We start from the raw sequence: 21134 nt of genomic DNA on the forward strand, positions 1-21134 counted from the left end.
CCCGCAGGATCTGTCAAGAGCTGACAGCCTTCAACTTCAATTTTAGCAATATGCAGAGCCAGCCTCTTGCTTTCATTCTAGTTTTTGGCAGGAATTCCCAAGCTCGATACAGAAATTAGGTTACAAATGACAGCAGAAGGATATTACGAAAAAAGTTTACATGCAATACATGGTGTGTATATATAGGCTATACACACACATATATATAGGTGTGTATATATACGTATATATATATATATATATATATATATATATATATATATATATATATATATATATATATATATATATATACAGTATATATAATGTATGTACTGTATGTATATATCAGCAATCCAAAAACTTGCAGCTAAATAAACAATATTTACGAATCTAAAACTGCAATTTGAATCAACTACCGCACGTAGCATTTAGTCAAAGAGAGAAGAGAGAGAGAGAGAGAGAGAGAGAGAGAGAGAGAATCAACACTCATCTAGCCAAAGTGGTCACCACCATCTGCCCAAAGGCAATTCACGTACACTACAAAAGTTGGAAATCCAGCAGTGACCATAAAGAAACACCCAAATACTACTCAACTGCGGACAACTTAATTCAGTTCTTTTCAGGATTGGGGTCTTTCATCACTCTAAAAGTGTGAAGTATATTAACGCTAGGCAGCCCGCTCTCGTCTCGGTCTCAACACCATAAAAATATTACAAGGTTTTATACATACATATTACATATATACATACATACATATACATATATATATACTCTACACACTACGCATATATATATATATTTTTTTTTATATATATATTTATGTATACATATATATAATCCATGGTATATATATATATTCAATGTTTAACACCATGTACTATAATACGATTTACAAAGCCCAAAACATTTTATGACGTTAAAATTACAAAAAAAATTCACAATATTTGCCTCGGGTTTTAGCCTACTGTCGTCAAATACCACACGAAAATAACCAACCTACCTAATATGAAATTATAACCAAAAGCACAATTACCAAAAGTAACAGTCTCACGAGCACAATTACCAGGTATTTCCTAGTCTGCGACTGTCACCGACACGTACAATCACAAAACCTATCGAGGAAAGAATAATAGCGGCTACTGAAACATATAAAACCCATTCATCAATGGCAGACTTTCTCTTCTTGACATTTCACTGCTGCAGACCAACACATCGCCATAAAAACCGCACGCCTTGTCTGACGATATGACGAGTAAAAACTTCATGAAGGAAATGATCCCCACATTTATAAACCCACAAAAAAAAAACCACAGATAAAAGTACCGGGGGACCCAAAATCCCACAACACCCCCACAAATAAAAGCCCTGATAGGCGAATGTTGCGTCACTGATTCCAAAGCGTCATTGATTCCATCGTAAAAAAAAAAAACTCTTAAAAGCCCTAATAGGCAAATGTTGCCTCATCGATAAAAAAAAAAAAAAAAAAAAAACAGTAAAAGCCCTGATAGGCAAATGTTGCCTCATCGATTCCAAAATAAAAAAAAATCAGTCTAAAAGTCCTGATAGGCAAATGTTCCCTCATCGATTCCAAAATAAAAAAAAATCAGTCTAAAAGCCCTGATAGGCAAACGTTGCGTCATCAATTCCAACAAGGAAAAAAAGATTCCAACATGAAAAAATCCCTCTAAAAGACCTGATAGGCAAATGTTCCGTCATCGCTTCCAAAATAAAAAAAAAAAAAAACCTCTTACGCAAGACATGCGATACCAAACCATTAATTACAGAGGACGGCCAATGCGATCAGGAGCTGTGTATAAACCAGCTCGTCTTTATGCACGGGCGACCGCACAGGCGACCACATGGCCCACTCGAAATGCCATCACTATCACTTCGCCGTCCGCAGGAGGAACCACATCGAATGAATGCCTGATGACGATGAAGAAGATGATCATTGTGATGAGTAGCGCATCACGCGAGGGACGGGATATCATTATTATTACTTCATCACTTTCCACCAATCGCAGCAAATCGTTAGCTAACTACTCCTGCAAAGGCGCTGACGGTGAGTGTCGTCTTGTTGATTCTGAAGCAATGGTGGCCGTCGTGTGCAGTTATGCTTCCAAAACTGAAGGTATTCTGGATCAAATCGAGCTGCATAAAGAGAGATCTTTCGAACTGCATAAAAAGAGAACTCTTATTCCGCATCAAATCGAACTGCGTAAAGAGAGATCTTTTTTCTGAACCAAATCAAACTGCATAAAAAAGATCTTTCACTCTAAATCAAATCAAACTGCATAAAGAGAGATCTTTCATTCTGAACTAAATCAAACTGCATAAAATGAGATCTTTTATTCTGAATCAACTCGAACTGCATAAAGAGACCTTTTATTCTGAACCGCAACATCGAACTGCATAAAAAAGACCTTTCATTCTAAATCAAATCGAACTGCATAAAGAGATATCATTTATTCTGAATCAAATCGAACTGCATAAAAAGAGATCTTATATTCCGAACTAAATCGATCTACATAAAAAGAGACCTTTGTCCTCAATTCAGTCGAACTGCATAAAAAGAGATCTTAAACTTATTAACTGTTTTTTATGCATAATTTTTCATATTTTCTTTTTCTGACCTCTGTTCTGTACATGAGATAGACCAACATACCTTCCAAAGTAATTCAGACTTCCATACCCTTCAAAGTAATTCAGACTTCCATACCTTTCAAAGCAATTCAGTAAAGCCAAAACCACGACCTAATATCCCGAACGTTTTTCGACAGGAATGTTAACAGTTTCATTCATATATTTCCGAATTTCAAAACACGAACGTAAACACTACGTCAAGAAACATACCACGCGACGTAAACTGCTCACATATAGCAAACATTCGATAAAGTAAACAACTTTGTTATGACTGGCCAAGTCATAACAGTAGGCACCGAAAACTTCTAGCCATCTCAAGAGCTAAAAATCACTTCAGCATAAAATGCCACAACAGGCGATGCATTGAATACGTGAGAGAGAGAGAGAGAGTTATTCTCGCAACTTCCCAAGAAAAACAAATAAATCATCGCATACGCATATATTTGTCTACCAAGTATTTTTCAGTCAGAGCAAAGAATGGAATAAAAAAAAAACTACAAAATAAAAAATACTATCAATATATCAATTTACGACATTTTGTGTTATTCATTCACAAAAAAAATGTGCCTCACTCAAAACAATGTTTACCACAATATGAAGAAGCAAAACCCAAGAAAACTAAACCAGCCACAACAATATAGAGCGCCACATTGCACGTGCAAATCTCCTATAAATTTCATTCATTGCCGAGTCTTTCCCAACGAAAAAATCCTAAAAAAAATAAAAAATAAAAATGTCTGCATCTGCAATCATCGTCACATCACTGGCAGCTCCTCCACAAGCTCTATAAAGAATGAAAACGACGCGGCGCCCCAGCTAAAGGCATGAAAACTGTACGAGCTGCAAACCACTTCCGTCTCGCCATTTGAATGAGGTTTATTTATCAAATTTACTCCTCACACCAACCAGCTCTTCCACATTTCTTCCTTAAATGTCAGAGTGCCACAGAGCACTTCCTTAACACCAGCCAAGAGATGCCTCTCTCTCTCTCTCTCTCTCTCTCTCTCTCTCTCTCTCTCTCTCTCTCTCTCTCTCTCTCTCTACTCACACTTTTGTTATGTTATGATAAATAAACGATGTAACTGTAACATTTAGGCTATAATCTACAAATTCTACAGATAGCTCCTACACTCTCTCTCTCTCTCTCTCCTCGCATAATAAATAAACGATTTAACTGTTACATTTATAGTCTACAAGTAGCCCCCTCTTCCCTTCTCTCTCTCTCTCTCCTTGCATAATAAATAAACGATATAACTGTTACATTTATAGTCTACAAGTAGCCCCCTTCCCCCTTCTCTCTCTCTCTCTCTCTCTCTCTCTCTCTCGTATACTCATGTTACATTACCATAAACAATATAACTGTTGCATTTATAATCTACAAATACTACAAGTACTCCTCTCTCTCTCTCTCTCTCTCTCTCCTAGCATATTTTTGTTATATTATGAAAAATAAACGATATAACTATTACATCTAAGTCTACAAATAGCCCCCTCCCCTCTCTCTCTCTCTCTCTCGTATACATGTTATATTACGATAAACAATATAACTGATACACTTAAAATCTACAAATTCTACAAATAGCCCCCCAACTCCATCCCTCTCTCTCTCTCTCTCTCTCTCTCTCTCTCCTGACCTTTTACAAGAGGCAAAAGCTGCACCTTAAAGCCAAGGAAGTGGTTTTTTTTATCTATTTTTTTTTTTACGGCCGCAATTACATCATGAATAAACACTACAATTCCGCATACAAAAGAAATTACATTTTGCAGCCGCCACGAGGGTTACGCCCAGTTTCCACTAAAGCGATTTGCATTTTCGACTCTGCTGCTGCTGCAGGACTGCGAATCGAGTCGCTAGGTAGCACAGCATAACAAAAACAGCATGTGACAGCAGCAACGTAACAAGAGATGATAAAAACAGCATAACAGGAGAGGATCATGATGGTTATGTTGCTAACGCAAAGAAAAAATAATAACTCAACCTAATCATTTGTAATGTCACAGTACTGTAAGTCCAATTGGCGTTATCAGGAACATTGTTTGTTTTGCTATTCCCTTTAAAGAAAATAAAGGCACACTTTATGACTATCAATTTTATTAATAATGTTACCGTATCTTTCAAAGGGAAGATTCATTCATATCATTCGGAGTTAGTTTCAGGACGTAATACCACATTTAAAAATCCAAAAATACACATCACTTTAGCGCTTAACGAGAGAGAGAGAGAGAGAGAGAGAGAGAGAGAGAGAGAGAGAGAGAGAGAGGACGTGCACTCAATCCGCTGATTGAAAACAAATCCGGCGGTAGAGAAATCTTTTAACCACAAGTTCACGTTGCATTTTCAACACGGAGTGTGTAAAAGTCAATTATGCACCCAATGAAATCTGACTAAGAGAGGAAGCTGTTGCTACGTAAGATGATAAACTTTCAGATGGTATTCGCAACTTTCTCTTTATTTACAAAGTACTGAGACATTCTACTGGTGAGCCTCCTGCATGTGTGAAACAGCAAGTCTGTTTTCTGCACAGGGGGTTCATCCACGACTCAGCAATTTAAGTGAGGATGTGGAAGAGATCGTTGACCTTCTTGATTGCCAATTGCTTGTGGAAACAACAGAAATATATATATATATATATATATATATATATATATATATATATATATATATATATATATATATATATAATAGTTAAAAATTGTTTTGAGTGATGCACATTTTTTTGTGAACGAATATCACTAAATGTCGTAAACTGGTATTTTTATTTTGTAATTTTTATTGAAATTGAAAATTTATATATATATATATATATATATATATATATATATATATATATATAATATATATATATATATATATATATATATATATATATGTATGCATGCATGTATGTATATGTATAGATACATACCGCATGGGTGTGTGCGCAAGCGCAGGTGCAGAGAATGGATTACTACGTACCCTAACAATAAACAACAAAAAATACACGGATTTTTGGGACGAAAACGTTCTCTTGTTTACATACTCTTCGTCCTTTGCAAATGAGAGAGAGAGAGAGAGAGAGAGAGAGAGAGAGAGAGAGAGCATACATTCGCACGTCCTCCACTTAAGTAACCGGAGACAGATTACCAGAAGAAAGTTCCACCTCTCCAAGTGAAGGTAATTACCTACTTGAGATCACACCCAGTATAGGTTCAGAGATCACTGAACGAAAAATATTGAAAGCAGTGATATTGAGACCTAGTTTCAAAATGAAGTTCGAGGTGCCTGAACGAATTTGAACTGTGATGCTTAAGATCCAAAAAGGGAGACAGTTCCATAGGCTAAGAGGCCATGACTGCAAAATAACTTGTCACATGCAACCTCAGTTGGGTTACTGCAAAGCTTGCGTTGGAAACGGAGCATCTGACGCCAGTTCTAGAATTACGATGGAACTGGAGAAGCAATTATTTATAGCCTCATTAGGTATACTGGTAAATTAAGGACCAAACCCTCTTTGATTTTGCGGATAAATAATGTTTTGCAGTGGACCTGATATGCTGGATAATACTTAGGCCTACTATCATTACTTTCAGTTTTATCACCATACGAAAGGTCGTAGAAGTACGCTCTCTCTCTCTCTCTTAGCTGGTTGTATGTCTAGACAATGCTGGTGAGAGAAATAGTCTACAACTGTTTTAATCAATACCATCCATAGCGTGCGCTTTGTATTGATATCTCTCTAGAAAATGTTCTCATTAATTATTCTTACTATTTACGATCACTACGATTCTGTTGACGTGAGTTGTATCGTCCGAAGCAATGGTTCCCAAAGGTCTGTGACTTAGGGGTTTAACTTAATGGTATTTTCGCCTGGATGAAGGTACTGAGTGAAATCTATTTCTTTCCCTAGTCTACAACTACCCAAAAACAATTTATCTTGCAGTTTACTAATTCATTTATATTTGTATCTAATTATCCATCAATTCATCTTTTTTATTTTCTATTAGGCTAACTGATTTTTTCTTTCTGCATTTCCTGTTATTTTCTGCAACGTCTTTCAAATGAACACCGTACTCTTTGGAAGCTTGTTCCATATGAATAGAGGTTTATCATCTTAATAATAATAATAATAATAATAATAATAATAATAATAATAATAATAATAATAATAATAAAATGAAGGAGAATCAAACAGGTTCTCAGCTCTCTTTTGCATATATATATATATATATATATATATATATATATATATATATATATATATATATATATATATATATATATATATTACTTCTACACCACTGTGGATCTCTTCTCACCAACAATAATAACAACAACAACAACAGCAATAATAATAATACTAATAATAAGTCAATTCCTACCAAGAAAAATGCCTTTTCCCCTCTCACGACGAAGCCTGAATAATAATAATAATAATAATAATAATAATAATAATAATAATTAGTGAGTTTCTCCCAGCCTTATACGAGGAAGCTCTTCAACCAGACCAACTGGAGTCATATCTAGAGGAGAGTTCAATGGTAGTACCGTCATCGTCGTCTTGCCGCTCCCGGAAGCGGTACCGTTGTCTTCTGGGTTCGCAAGTCCTCTACACCGGAATTTTTCCCCACCCCGATTCCTCCTCCTCCTCCTCCTCTCCTCCTCCACCTTGATGGTCTCATCAACTCATCCATGCATGGCCTCTCAACTTCTATTTTTTTTTATATATTTTACTTTATCTCTCTCTCTCTCTCTCTCTCTCTCTCTCTCTCTCTCTCTCTCTCTCTCTCTCTCTCTCTCTATATATATATATATATATGTATACATATACATTGTATATATATATATGTATATGTATATATATGTATATATATACATTTGTATATATATATATATATATATATATATATATATATATATATATATATATATGTACACACATATGCATCTGACATTGTCACGCTTCCCACAAAAGGAATAAAATCATCAAGGGAATACCAATTAAAATAATGTGTTTATTACACGTTAATAAATATAGAACAGGACAAAAGGCCAAAGAATTTATTTCTGTTGTTACTTAATTCTAGAAAATGTAATTCAACAGGAAGTCGACCAGGGCATTTAACGGTTACATACCCAGCAATAAAAAAAAAAAAAAAAAAAAAAACGAGCAACGCCGCCACGGGAGCGTAAACCTCTGGGAGGGATCCCCCAAGGCGAGCTGTGTGACCCTCGGCAGTGATTTAATTGGCGCCGCATATGGCATTCTTATTGACGTGTTTGCTTGGGGGGGTCATCTAAGGGCAATATACTCCGAGTCACGAAAGCGTCCTCGTAAGGATTTCATTTTGGCGTGTGAAGCGGAAGACGGAACCTTTGCTCCCTTCACTATTTTTCGCGATGAAGCCCCGTTATTATCCTAAGGAGCTTTCAATCTAAATCCAGTTTCTCCACCGAACAGCTGCCATGGAGAGAGAGAGAGAGAGAGAGAGAGAGAGAGAGTGTGTTCCATCAAAGATTACTGACGTATATCGTCTAGGCTCTCACGAGAGAGAGAGAGTGTGTGTTCCATCAAAGATTACTGACGTATCATATCGTCTAGGCTCTCCCGAGAGAGAGAGAGAGAGAGAGAGAGAGAGAGAGAGAGAGAGAGAGAAAGATTAGGGATGTATCATTTTTTCGTCAAGCTCTAGAGAGAGAGAGAGAGAGAGAGAGAGAGAGAGAGAGAGAGAGAGAGTTTCATCAAAGATTAGGGATGTATCATTTTTTCGTCGAAGCTCTCCCGAGAGAGAGAGAGAGAGAGAGAGAGAGAGAGAGAGAGAGAGAGAGAGAGAGAGAGAGAGAGAGAGATTCCATTAAAGAGTACTGACGTATCACCTCGACAAGACTCTCCCATTTCTAAGTAAGACAAGGCGTTAGTTACTCTGTAAATGGCTAATTCCTATATCTTTATTTTATTCCTTCTCAAATCTCCGCCACCAGCTGCAGCCCGAATCACTAGACTGACCACCCGGCAAACATACATCAGAGAGAACATATCGACGGCACGTACCATAAATACACAAAATATTTAAAGGGTAAACATACAGTTTTACTAAACTTTCCGCCAGCGTCTTAGTACAGATCGTCTTGAAAGCAGTGCGTTTATAGAATACTTCACAAGCTCTAAAAAAAAAAAAAAAAAGGATTTTCTAATACTAAGGGAGACCTTAATTTATCTGAAAGGTAAACCGATAAAAAGAGTGGGCTCGAAACCTCTCATGAACTTTACCTTTTAACTAATTTCAACCGCACCTGTGATGTTCCCAGGATAAAAAAAAAAATCGTCGAGCGTTCTCTCTCCTTTCCCCATCTCTCTCTCTCTCTCTCTCTCTCGGGATATCTAAATAAAGGACGGTTTCATAGACACATTTTGCAAGTGTTATATATATATATATATATATATATATATATATATATATATATATAATACATATATATATGCAAATATATTTATATATATATATATATATATATATATATATATATATATATATATCTATATATCTATATATTATATATATATATATATATAGGCCTATATATGTATATATATATTATATATATATATATAATACACACACACTCTTGCCAAAATGTTTTTCATGTCCTTTAGTTGGTCAATGCTAAAGTTCGAATGCGCGTCACCTGCACTTCACAAGCATGTCATGAAATAGGCTACACTCACACTCCAAACAAGGTTGGCAAAATACACACACACACACACACACACACACATATATATATATATATATATATATATATATATATATATATATATTTTTCTCACACGACAAAGACGATCAAATCTTTAAATGCCAACAAAGGAATAAAACGCCTGAGGTCTCAGAACTCTCTTCCTTCAGCTGTCATGTCTCCGCACTCTCTTCCTTTGCTGGACCTGTCAAACGTGACTCTCCGCAAGGGAAAATGGTTTGGTGAAAGAGAGCCTGGGAAGATGAAAATGAAAGACACACTAACAACAGCAATGAATCATCAAGCTTCAAAATGTGCGAATCCCAGCATCGAATTCATAAGCATATACTTTACGTAGCCTAATACCTGACTTTCCCTATTTGTAGAAAAAAAAACAAAATTCCCACGTGAAACACGCCTAAGATTCCTATTCCAGTTTCCTATTCCTATAGAAAAATCAATAAAGTAATTATCCCCATTGCTTTTCAGAGAAAATAATTAATCATTTACGCCAGCAAGCCTCAGGGAAGGCCCTTAAAGAGGCGCAATCACACAGAGATAAGCTAGGCCTACGCTTGATTATACGCGGGCCTACGATAAATCATGAGGGAAAAAAAACTGAGGGCCAATCGTTCATTACACCCTAATCAGCCGGGTGGGCCAAAGTTTTCGGGGATGAGAACAGGAGAGAAGGGAACTGGGATGAGAGGAGGGTCCTGCTGCCCTCCCAGGGTGGGAGAGAAGGGACACTTAAATAGTCTCCCTTCTGAGTAAGAGTAGAGGGGAATGGACAGGGGAAAGAGAGGAAGGTAAAGAGAAGAGGAAGGACAAATAAATATATATAACTTTCTTGAAGGAAATGAATTTCCCTTCGAAGTTCACTGGGAGGAGGGAGGAGGGAGGGAGGGGATATGGAGAGGGCTTACCCTTCGGAGTAGGAAGTAAAATAGGAGGAAAAAAAAAAGACGCCTCGCCCTTCCAGGAATACAGAGGGAGAAAAAGAAAGACAATTCCTATTAAAGAGAGAGAGAGAGAGAGAGAGAGAGAGAGAGAGGGGCTGGGTTAGGACTAGAGAGAGTATTTCTTTCCCCCCTTACCAATGAGCCCGAATGACCAATATTCATTCATTCGACCTTTTCCACCCCCATCCATGCGTTCTCTCTCTCTCTCTCTTTCTCCTTCCACGACCTGGAAACAATACATATAACAGAGCTCGGCAAGAGTATCTGAGGGGCGAGGTGGCGTTTTAATCCGCTGTTTTGTGCCGGGATACAGATTGGGGAAAAAGAGGGTGACTGAACAAGACTTATTTAGGATGGAAAGCTGAGGGAGAACGCAAACGGTGTGACAGTTTAAGAGACGAGAGAAAATATGATTATTCCACCAGCGCAGCTGAGCAATCTTACAAAGGGACAATTACGATCCCTAATACCCTAATCAAATGAGTGTATGCGACTGCGCGCCTGCGTGAGAGGGGGTTGGGGTTGGGGAGAGCGAACGAGAGACAGGAAAAATCATCTCCCAACCCGAAAATCTCCCAGCCATCAAAAATCACTTCAAACTACAGCACAGGACGATCCTCCCGCGCTGGAATCCACCACCCAGCTTTAGTGAGACTCCGCAGAACAAACAACATACAAGACATACATGGAAGTATTATGAAGGTGACCTAACTCGGGGAGAGGTGGGGAGGGAGGGGGAGAGGGGGAACGGGAGAGAAGGATGGGTTTGCGGGGGCTGAGAGAGGCTGTGTAACTGGTCGGATTATGTCAAGGGAGGAGACGAAGGGGAGGTAAGGAATCCGCTCAGGTAGGGGGTGGGTAGACACTGAAGAGGGGGAAGTGGAGGGGAGAGTCTGTAAAGAAGAGCAAGTTGCACTCCATGATGACCAGATTGGTGTATAAACGATCGTTCTATGTCAACAGGTATTACACCATGATTTTGAGGACATAGGCTATGTCCCAGAGAAAGTGAGATTTTACGACCATTCTCAGGGAATATTTCCCAGAAAGAGAGAAAAAAACTTTACACCGACCTTTGAAGAATATTTCTCCACAGAGGAAGAGACAGGCCCCTCTGATATGGGGCAGATATTCTATGGCCACCAATGTGTATGACTTACACAAAAGATACAATAAAAAAAAAAAAATCAGATACAATAAAAGCTTACACTTAAATTAGCGAAATAAGAGAAGGAACTAAAAAAAAAATCGTAAAATGAACGAGGAAATGTAATAAAGACTACCACACAAAAATAATGCTAGAATTTAGTCTCTAAGGTCTATCTACTAATATCTGTCTCATTACAACAACTGAAAAGAAACAATTACTTGTGCATGATCAACAAAACTCAGAGACGTCTTCTACATACGAATGCCGTACCAGGAATGCAAATAGTAAAAAAAGAACACTAAAAGAATAAAAAAAGGCACACCCATTAAAACGAAGAGTTAGGAGTTGATGACCTGTGAGAACGTGGAGAATGACGTGAGAAAGTCATGTCAGCGTGGGAATATAACAAAACACCCATGGACGAGACAGGGAGATAGAGTGAAGAAAAACAACTGATGAGAGACGATTATTGAAAACTTATTTTCAGTAAATCCTTCTTTAAAATTAGCTCCGAAAAGGGTAGAAACAGTCGCGTGTAGCACGCATTGTTTAACAAGTCTTCAACTAATCCCTTCTTTGTATTTCCTATTACTTAGTGTTGCTTCTTTCAAATGAACACCATATTCTTTAGAAGCTTGAATTTCAAGTCAATGGTTCCTGTGTCCTTGCTCCATATGAATAGGGTTCATCTTCTCATTAACAATAATAATAAAAACATCCAACGAATAGTTTCACCTAAAAAAAAAAAAATAGCTATTCATTCATGAAACTTTGCCAGAACAAGTGTTAAACAACAGCCTAGTTTTTCATACAAAGAATAATTACTATGACAATTACCATGCCTTACCTGAGAGACACACAAAAACAAAAGGGTACCTCACAGAGTGCATCCATTATTCAAGTTCTCGGTCATACAGGGGCTTCTCTCCCTAACCGACAAAGGGGCGTCACGTCGTCTGTCATCTGATAGGAAGGAAGGCCTTCTTGGGGACTTCGGCTGTTCGAACACCGAATACCAACTTACATTCTCAAAGCTCTCAAACTATTTGGTGGTACTATGTGAAGTATTCTTTGTCGTTGATGTCAGATTAAAAACAAAGAAAAGACCACCTACAAGCAATGTGAACCAAACTCATTGTCCTCTGCAAGTCTACTAACATCCACTAGGCCTATGTATAAAGAAATTGGCATATATAAGGTTCCTCGCCTTACTCATTAAAATTAGACAAAAGATAAAGCAAGTCAACGTATTTTCGTTATATATATAAAAATTAATTTAACTGATAGGGGAAAACCTCCATCATTACATACAAGACAGCTAATGGTTTGCAAAAAGTAGGCCTAGCTTACACCAATTCCCAAAAGGCATACAAGGTAAGTCAGACGTGCAGCGTGAACCACCGTACTACTACTTTACGCAAAAAGACATATAAAAAAAGGACATCGTTTTAGCAGATACAGATCAGCTATACCCGAAAGACAGACAGAAGCCTTAGGAAGGCCTCCAACCCCAATCACGATTCACAAACTTCCTAAGGCTTCACAATTTTCATGATAACGGTAGTCTGGATTTCCACTTCCGCTGCGAATATTAAACAGGTTTCCTGGTAATATCTATGGCGCCTTCATTTATTCCTGATACCATGCTATCCACAATACCTAAAACTGCAATACTTTCAACTAGGCCTAATATGAAATCATTTTCACTTTAAACAATAGGTCTTAATAAAGTCTAACCCCGTCTGACCTAGCAGGTAGTTAACATTGACAAAGTATGTTAATTCATGACATTCTTCACCTAAATTACTCGTATCTCTCATTCTGACAGTGGTCATTATTTATTCTATTTATTCCTTTTATTTCTTGTATTCTGTCTTATTCTGCTGAAAGCGCTGGGATTTTGAAAAAGCTTTTTCTAAAATTAAATTCACTTAAGGTTAGGCAACGATTCATCAAATCCTAACACTTTACTAATACAAAAACCTAAGCCTATACCATTGAAAGTAATCCTAATTAGATGCACTAGCATCTCTGGTAAAGTAGACACTGGGTATTATTTATAATCAAAGGGGTAGAATACTGAGTAGGAGGTACAGAATAACTTAGGGGGTACAGGGTCGCTAAGTCTTGGGGGGCGGCTTCCAAAAAAATAAACAAGAATGAGGAATGACATAGACCTAGGCTAAGTAAATTATGTCTATTGTACACTTCAAATTAAATATCCTACCTTTTTACAGGCCAGAACATTATCCAGCAAGACAAGGAGACAAAATTGTCTTAAAAGTACTCCAAATCCAGTTCTCTCTCTCTCTCTCCTCTTCTTCTACAGCCAAAAAGAAAAAAAAACTGGTCAAACATGTATCATACAACCTTAAGGGTCAAAAGAATCGTCGGAGCAATGCAAAGTCCAACTGATCTGTAAAAAAAAAATCACACGGTCTCAAAAAAAAAATCCCACTTGATCTGTAAAGAAATCACACTTAGTCTGAAAAATAAAAATCCCCACTTGACTAAAAACGAAAATCCCACTTGATCTGTGAAAAAAAATCCGACGATTTGTAAAAAAAAAAATCCTACTTGGTCTGTAAAAAAAAAAATCCTACTTGATCTGTAAAAAGAACCCCACGATTTGTAAAACACCTGGTGATCTGTAAAATCATCACGATCGTAAAAAAAAAAAAATCCACTTGATCCGTAAATAAAAGTATCGCCCATTCGTCATTCCCAAATCGGTCCAGGAAGTTGTCAAAGTTGCCTAAAAATAGACCAAGTTCATTGAAGGATGCCCCGTAGAACTAATGGGTCCATGCTGCTAAAAATCTTTGCAATAACTTATCTATCATAAATAATAAACCCTTACCTTTAGTATACGTTGTGGAGGTTATCCCAAGACCGCTAAATATCCTGAAGTAGCTAAATAAACTGACACCAGTGATATATCCAATTTGTATAGTTTTCAATTAAAGTTTCCCGGCACAAACTTTGGCATAGACACACTCACACCAACACAGTCAACTCGACTGTGACTAAAATTCCGCAATGGACCTGCCAGATTTTTGGGAAAGAGTGTCGTTCCATTATGAGTAATATAACCCGAATTACTGCATACCAATATAAATGTAAAATCATTCAAACAGCGAATGTGTAACATTTAAATAGAATGAAACTTATATAAATCGCTTGTAAGAATTAATATTCATCAACACGCTGTGTTAATCGTACGCCTGGCAGCGCCGCTCGCGCCCAGAACTCATTCCTGACGGTTACCATAAGAGTCTAAAATCCTATAGAAATCCATTATGACAGTCAATGTAATGTATGTGACGCACGCTCGTTAGATGACATCGCCCTGATAAAGTTCCCCGGTTCCTCGGTAGGCATCGGGTAAAGATATTCGCCGAACAAGAGGTGGAGAGATAAGAGTAAAAAAAAAAAAAAAATAGCGTGGCATCTCTCTTTCTCTCTAAGCGATGTACGTCTAACATTTTTTTATTCCTTTTATTTCAATCTTTTTTTCCGCCAAAGATCACACTGCATGTCGAGAAAATAGGAGTCTGTTGGCAATCCCGAGAATCTGAAATTGAATTCAAAGACTATGAATTTTGCAGTAATACGTAAATATTCATAAGTAGCTTTGTATGCTACTGTAACTGTTCAATTCGCAGAAACTTAATTTGGCGCATGAAACTGGCTTACACACACACACACACACATAGAAATTTATGAATTAATCGTTCAAAATATACATAAGCTCATAAATATCGGTAACGAAGAACCAAAATACCACTACTTTTATTATTAATTTCATTATTTTCTCCTCATTTCCTGAACGCGTATTAGTTCTTTACGAAGTTTATCTTTTACATATTTTCTCGTTTTAACGCAACCCAAGGGAGCCTGATCTCGCCCTCAAAACATGGATGACTACAAGAATAAGGGAATACGAAAGAGGATAGAATGTTCCATAGGTTGACAGTTGAGGGAAAGATGGTATTTTGGAGTTTTAACTTCGTTTTATAATTATTTACATATTTACTTATTCAGTTTATAATTTCATAAGAGCTTTAAAATACTTGGCCTTTCTTATTGTTTCCTTGTCCAAATTATTCAATTAAAAATTGACATACCACACAAATGATACATCTCTCTCTCTCTCTCTCTCTCTCTCTCTCTCTCTCTCTCTCTCTCTCTCTCTCTCTCTCTCTCTCTCTCAGCGTTAGTTCTTAAAGTATAAATAAAAAGCAAGGGCAAACGGTAATACAATCCATCACACAGCAAGAGAACAAAAGGATTCTGCTTATTTTCTCTCTACCATAAAAGACAACTTGGTCACATGGCGTCGCCGAGAGAGAGAGAGAGAGAGAAGAGAGAGAGAGAGAGAGAGGAGAGAGAGAGAGAGGGAGACTCAAAAACTTTTTTTTTTACTTATGTTTCAATTCATACTCATCCCGTATCTTGTCTGTGTGTGAGAGAGAGAGAGAGAGAGAGAGAGAGAGAGAGAGAGAGAGAGAGAGAGACTCTAAAACTTTTACTTTTTACTTATGTTTCAATTCATACCCCTCCCATATCTTGTGAGAGAGAGAGAGAGAGAGAGAGAGAGAGAGAGAGAGAGAGAGAGAGAGAGAGAGAGAGAGAGACTCAAACTTTTTTACGTATGTTCCAATTCATTCTCTTGGATATCTATATTCCCTTATCTTGAGAAGGATGGTCTCTTTTCAGCAGTTGTAAGGGAGACGCTCCGAGCATTACGGCAGAACTTCGGCAGTTCTGCCTCGTTTTCAGAGACGAAAACTTCATTCATTAAAAAGAACGAGATTGTTGGATCTCGAGTACAACTTTCCGTGCCTGGATGGAAATGAAATTATCTCTTTCCTGTGTTGTTCTGAGCTTATAAATTTATTCAATTCGTTTGCACACACACACACACACACACACAAACACACACACATTATATATATATATATATATATATATATATATATATATATATATATATATATATATATATATATAATATATATATATATATATATATATAAATATATTCTCACCTTAGTTTCACCCAACACAGTCGACCAACTATTACGTGCAGAACTAATCGCTAAGGTAAACAGGTAGAACATCTATTCATGAAATATGCCTACAGTGTATCTGCTCGCAAGGGAATCGAATCCGGGACCAAGTAGTTAAAAATGGGACGTCCTATATGCTATATGTAATATATATATATATATATATATATATATATATATATATAACTAATATATATACATATATAAACATACATAAATACACACACATATATATGCATATATATACATTATATATATATATATATATATATATATATATATATATATAATATATATATATAATATATAAATATATATATATACACATATATATACTTTATACACTATATATACATACATACATACATATATATATATATATATATATATATATATATATATATATATATATATATATATATATATATATATATATATATATATATACATATGCATATATGAAAAACTGGATCTTTATATAGGGTCTTCTAAAGTGACATCACATTTTTTGTTCCTTAATCACATCCTCCCCCGTCTCTTCCTCCTCCTCCTCCTCCTCCTCCTCCACACCTGTACAGGTTAACTGGGGTTTTCACACTCAACCGTGTCATGAACGCTGAACGTATAAGTTAATCTGTCAAGGCCGATGGAAGTATTTTCCAAACTTTTGTTCGCTGAATAACTTTTATTATTTTCAAGGAATAAAGACCTTTACCCAGGAAGGAAGACGAGAGTTATCTAGATGACATTTATTACAGAGTATTCAAAAAAGAATATTGCCAGACTGACAGAATATTGTATATATCAAATGTCACCCTGATTTACTGATTAATGGATTGAGGGGAGAGAATTATAAGCATTTTCTCAATATTCAAAAATGTGTTACAAAAAATCGACACGTAAGGATTATACATTACAATTAGTTATGATCATAAAAGCTCATGAACAATAATCAAGTTATTGAGGAAATTCGCCGTTAACAGAGCAATCACGGGAAAATGATAAACATTTTCTCAATACACACAAATTCATTACAAAAAACGTTGACACTTAAGGACCGTACAATATAATTTGTCATAATCGAAGAAGGTGATGAATAAAAATAAGAGAGGATATTGAAACATGAGACAAGATTTACGAAGAGAAATAAAGACTAAAAGACAGATAACACTAAGTTTGATGTATAATTAATGAAAGTCGCCCACTTTCACAAAGCTATAATAATGACGGTACTGGCGAGCAGCTACAGTCTACTACGCGATGAAAGTACTGGGAGTACGCTTGCGTGCACGCGCACTCACACTCAGACCAAACAAAAACACGAATAACAAAAAAAGAAAACTATCGACATTCCACTTTCTCCTGTCAATGAATGACATCAGAGTGGAGAAACAATGGCGCATGCGCTACCAGATGAATCATAAATGATGATGACAATGATGATGATGATGATGGTGGTGGAGCGCAATGTCTTCTTTCGGCAGATCGTTACATACATCCCTGACCTTCGGGGACCTTTCAGGGTCACTGAGAGAGAGAGAGAGAGAGAGAGAGAGAGAGAGAGAGAGAGAGAGAGACTTTGCTGTTATCGCGTCGATGACTGGATTATGCAAGCGATTAAATTACCTTGTTTTTCCTTCCTGTCAAGCGCTGAGAGAGAGAGAGAGTCAGCGCTGAGAGAGAGAGAGAGAGAGAGAGAGAGAGAGAGAAGAGACTTTGCCGTTATCGCGTCGATGACTGGATTATGCAAGCGATTAAATTATTTTGTTTTCCTTCCTATCTGTTTGCCGTTATCGAGTTGAGACTGAGAGAGAGAGAGAGAGAGAGAGAGAGAGAGAGAGAGAGAGAGAGAGACTTTGCCGTTATCGCGTCGATGACTGGATTAAACAAAAGATTAAATTATTTTGTTTTTGCTTCCTGTCAAGCGCTGAGAGAGAGAGAGAGAGAGAGAGAGAGAGAGAGCTGAGATGCTGCTGTTATCGCGTCGATGACCGGATTAAACAAAAGATCAAATTATCTTGTTTTTGCTTCCTGTCAAGCGCTGAGAGAGAGAGAGAGAGAGAGAGAGAGAGAGAGAGAGAGAGAGAGAGAGAGAGAGAGATAGAGAGCTTTGCTGCTATCACGTCGATGACCGGATTAAGCAAACGATTAAATTATCTTGTTTTTGCTTCCTATCAAGCTGAGAGAGAGAGAGAGAGAGAGAGAGAGAGAGAGAGAGAGAGAGAGAGAGAGAGAGAGATTAGAGCAAACGATTAAATTATCTTGGTTTATCCTTCCTATCCAGCAGAGAGAGACTCGTTTGCAGCACGTCAATCAAACGATGGCGCAAAAAGCCACTCTGCCCAGTTCTTGTCCCCTCGTGTGAAGTTGTCAAAGAAGGCATGCTCTGAGGAAGGGCGTAAGGAGGGAATAGGGGTAAAAAAAAGAAAAAAAAAAAAGGATATTCCGGGACTTCCCTGTTACAGAAGGACCCCACCTAGGAGAGGAGGAGGAGGATGCGCAGGAACGCTGGACCGTGGGAGCCATTTGTAGGGAGACCGAAGGATTCCAAGGAAATTAAACTGGAGATCTAATAAATTTGTTAGGTAGCTGGATGAAACGGGAATGCCTGAGGGGACTGGAATTTAAAATTATATAAATATACAACTGGGAGATCTGTTAAATAATGTAAGTAATGCATTAACACAGAATGAATTAGTAATTTAAGAATTATATAACTGTAAACGTATTTCGTTATACACAACCTTCTTCAGCAACTTTCAAATTTTTAGTTCAATTGAATATTCCAGAATCCCAGATCTGAAATCAGCAATGAAGGTCCCAACGTCGGAATACAAAAAATGGGATTGAGTAAATTTATCGCCTTTATCTGAAACTGAATTGAACTGAATATAGAATTTAGGCCAAAGGGCCAGGCACTGGGACCTATGAAGTCATTCAGCTCTGAAAAGGAAATTGGCAGTAAAAGGTTTGAAAGGTGTAACAGGAGGAAAACCTCGCAGTTGCACTGTGAATCAACTGTTAGGAGAGGGTTGAGGAAAGTAAGATGGAAGAAAGAGAATGTGAAAGGAGGTACAGTAAAAGAAACGAAAGGGGTCGAGCTAGGGGCCGAAGGCAGGCTGCAAGGAACCTTAAGCAATGCCTACAGTGCACCGCATGAGGTGCACTGGCGGCACTAGCCTCCTACGGAGACCTTAATCTGAAAGAAAAACATTAATTTGCAAACGAAAACGGTACCGAAATTTGCAACCAACCACAGCAGCGTTTAGTGCCTGCAGCGATGCATTCCAGTGAGAGCGAGGCAATGTGATGAGTAGCATTGAACCTCAAAATTATAATGAGTTTATGAATATCCCAAAAAATGAGCTACATTATACAGAAACTCCTTCGTCATTCTGAAATTCTTTTTTCTTTATACTCGTGAGTGACACGAAGAAAGAATAACCAAACATTCTGGTAGACAACTCAAAGAAAAGACAAAAATATAAAATAAAAAAATTATATAAACACGAAAAAAGGTAAAAAAAATGTAAGTGATAACAGCACTTGAACATCAAAATTATTATGAGTTTATGAATATCCCTAATAATGAGGGATATTATATAGAAACTTCTTCGTCATTCTGGAATTCTTTTCTCTTTACTCGTGAGTGACACGAAGAAAAAACCCTACATTTTGGTAGACAACCGAAAAAAAAGAATAAAGAAAATAAAAGAAAAAAATGGCCCAAAATGGCCCCTACATTTTGGTAGACAACTGAAAGAAAATAATAAAAAATAATAATATAAAGACGAAAAAAAGGTAAAAAAAAATATGTGATAATACTCAACTATTCATTACGTATCAGACATCTGAATAATGAATAGCTTTGGAATACTTGAAAGAAGGTTCCCTAATAAAGAAATCTGAGTACGGTATTTACAAAGTATATTGGTTAATAAAGCAATTGCTCTCAATATGTACATAGTCCAAAGACCAATTCTATATCAGCTAATTCCAGCAAATCACAGTGCTTGCTATTGGATTTCAAAATACTGATCTTGATATGTTGACCAATGTAAGGAAATGGCGTTGCAACAGCAAGGGTCATACACGATGACAGACCGCTTAGGACCATGCTACATCAAAGTTCATACATCTTGACAAACTATTTTTGATGCTGATAAAGTGAAAACGCAAATTTTCCAACATAACATTTCTTCCTTTTACAGAACAATCGTCATGCCATTCCCTTGCCCCTCATGCTGCGAAAGAAGCGCGCAAGCACTCAGGCAAACATCTCAGAGCATATCCGACGATCTTTTCCCTCTTGCAGTTCAAGCACGAATGACTTCATAAGTAAAAGTGAGAGGGTTCTTTCTGTCTTCCTGAGTGCGTCTGCAATCCCGACAATACACGCGAAGTTGTTCTCTCTCCATTCCGAGGAAAAAAAAAGAAGAAGAAGAAGAAGAAGAGCTCGCCTCTAGAGCTCCTTTATGTTTTTCCTCTTCTCCCGGAGTTATTACCCCCTTATAATTCCACTGCGTTACCTTGCCCACTAGGTCCCCTCTTCCTCCCCCACTTCCCAAAAAACTGATACTGCAATTAACGAGCAACAAAACCCAGCCTCTCTC

At 37.2% G+C, this 21134-nt stretch overlaps 1 protein-coding gene across 2 annotated transcripts in view; it reads right to left on the reverse strand.

Moving 5' to 3' along the window:
- The window catches only part of LOC136834206 (uncharacterized), a 287957-nt gene extending 273484 nt beyond the window's left edge, over positions 1-14473 (reverse strand). Inside the window, exon 1 of one of the 2 annotated variants that reach the window (XM_067096496.1) lies at positions 14310-14473. The gene's annotated coding sequence lies outside the window, so the exon portion shown is untranslated. The remainder of the gene's footprint in view (positions 1-14309) is intronic. The other variant, XM_067096497.1, reaches the window with a different exon arrangement.
- Positions 14474-21134: the final 6661 nt, after the last annotated feature.

This window comes from Macrobrachium rosenbergii, chromosome 53 (assembly GCF_040412425.1).
Source record: "Macrobrachium rosenbergii isolate ZJJX-2024 chromosome 53, ASM4041242v1, whole genome shotgun sequence".
NCBI classification, from domain to species: Eukaryota; Metazoa; Arthropoda; class Malacostraca; order Decapoda; family Palaemonidae; genus Macrobrachium; species Macrobrachium rosenbergii.